This window comes from Nanorana parkeri, unplaced genomic scaffold (genome assembly GCF_000935625.1).
Source record: "Nanorana parkeri isolate BGI_ZX_2015 unplaced genomic scaffold, ASM93562v1 scaffold1233, whole genome shotgun sequence".
Lineage (NCBI taxonomy): Eukaryota > Metazoa > Chordata > Amphibia > Anura > Dicroglossidae > Nanorana > Nanorana parkeri.
Genome location: NW_017307501.1, coordinates 290,480 through 293,063, shown reverse-complemented (window position 1 = coordinate 293,063; position 2,584 = coordinate 290,480).

Below are 2,584 nucleotides of genomic sequence, written 5' to 3'. Positions count from 1 at the left end.
CATAGTTCTCCGTTAACCACAAGGTTGGAAGAGCAACAAATAAAAATTAGATAAGAGTTTTATTTTCACTGATTGGAGGAGAGTACCGAAGATTGGACCCCGCCCCCCCCCAGGGGATGTCAGCTGACCTGTAGGTGGCGAGGACGCTGTGATTCATCACCAATTACAGACGTTATTTAATTATGAAATCAGCGAATTGTCGGATTAGCGGAACGCATCGGTGGGAACAATCGGTTGTGTTCAGAGAGCTGGATCCGGGCCAAGTGAGAGATCCGGAACCCTCGGGGACACCGACTCACGCAGACGCCGTTCTACAGGCGGAACAAGAAAAGACAATTTCTGAAAGTTCTGCTTCTGAATTACGTCCCAGCAAAACCCCCATCACCCCATGAACCCCCATCAACCTCCATCACCCCATGAACCCCCATCAACCTCCATCACCCCATGAACCCCCATCAACCTCCATCACCCCATGAACCCCCATCAACCTCCATCACCCCATGAACCCCCATCAACCTCCATCACCCCATGAACCCCCATCAACCTCCATCACCCCATGAACCCCCATCAACCTCCATCACCCCATGAACCCCCATCAACCTCCATCACCCCATGAACCCCCATCAACCTCCATCACCCCATGAACCCCCATCAACCTCCATCACCCCATGAACCCCCATCAACCTCCATCACCCCATGAACCCCCATCAACCTCCATCACCCCATGAACCCCCATCAACCTCCATCACCCCATGAACCCCCATCAACCTCCATCACCCCATGAACCCCCATCAACCTCCATCACCCCATGAACCCCCATCAACCTCCATCACCCCATGAACCCCCATCAACCTCCATCACCCCATGAACCCCCATCAACCTCCATCACCCCATGAACCCCCATCAACCTCCATCACCCCATGAACCCCCATCAACCTCCATCACCCCATGAACCCCCATCAACCTCCATCACCCCATGAACCCCCATCAACCTCCATCACCCCATGAACCCCCATCAACCTCCATCACCCCATGAACCCCCATCAACCTCCATCACCCCATGAACCCCCATCAACCTCCATCACCCCATGAACCCCCATCAACCTCCATCACCCCATGAACCCCCATCAACCTCCATCACCCCATGAACCCCCATCAACCTCCATCACCCCATGAACCCCCATCAACCTCCATCACCCCATGAACCCCCATCAACCTCCATCACCCCATGAACCCCCATCAACCTCCATCACCCCATGAACCCCCATCAACCTCCATCACCCCATGAACCCCCATCAACCTCCATCACCCCATGAACCCCCATCAACCTCCATCACCCCATGAACCCCCATCAACCTCCATCACCCCATGAACCCCCATCAACCTCCATCACCCCATGAACCCCCATCAACCTCCATCACCCCATGAACCCCCATCAACCTCCATCACCCCATGAACCCCCATCAACCTCCATCACCCCATGAACCCCCATCAACCTCCATCACCCCATGAACCCCCATCAACCTCCATCACCCCATGAACCCCCATCAACCTCCATCACCCCATGAACCCCCATCAACCTCCATCACCCCATGAACCCCCATCAACCTCCATCACCCCATGAACCCCCATCAACCTCCATCACCCCATGAACCCCCATCAACCTCCATCACCCCATGAACCCCCATCAACCTCCATCACCCCATGAACCCCCATCAACCTCCATCACCCCATGAACCCCCATCAACCTCCATCACCCCATGAACCCCCATCAACCTCCATCACCCCATGAACCCCCATCAACCTCCATCACCCCATGAGCCCCCATCACCACATGAACCCCCAGACAAAGGCTGGCAGGGCAGGCTGGGACTAGTTGTGTTCTTTTAAACATGCGTTACGCAAAGTCGCTCTTCCCTGCCGGACCCAGAACTCACCACAAATTCTTCCACAATTGTCCGGACCTGCTAGTCACCCTGCGAGTCTATATCATGACATTCCTGACATTGCACAATATACAGCAACAGGATCAGGCTTCAGAAATGTTCCACCTTTTGTTATTGCAAAGCCGACCTTCACTCAGTGACCTTGTCTAGGCTGAGGTGATTTCCTTAATCCCCCCTCCCCCAGTGATCAGTCAGCTGCAGGCAGGGAGAAGCATTTCCTCAGTCTCCCCTCCCCCGGTGATCAGTCTGCTGCAGGCAGGAGGAAGCATTTCCTCAGTCTCCCCTCCCCCGGTGATCAGTCTGCTGCAGGCAGGAGGAAGCATTTCCTCAGTCTCCTCTACCCCAGTAACCAGACTGCAACACTGTAACTTTGTTTCCAGTCACAAGGTGAGAGGATGCAGCAGGGGCTGATCTGTGTTGCAGACACCAGGATTTACATGATTGTGTCATCTCTGAGCCGGCATCTCAGTACAGGAAGTAGATGGTGTCATCTTTGGGTTTCTGTGCTTCTCTATGCAATACAGGCAGATCATGGCTGGTGGGAGGGGTTTGCAGGTTGCTGTACATAGCTACATAGAGGACTGTCTAATGGGGGGACTGTATAATGGAAGACTGCCTAATGGGGGATTGTATAATGG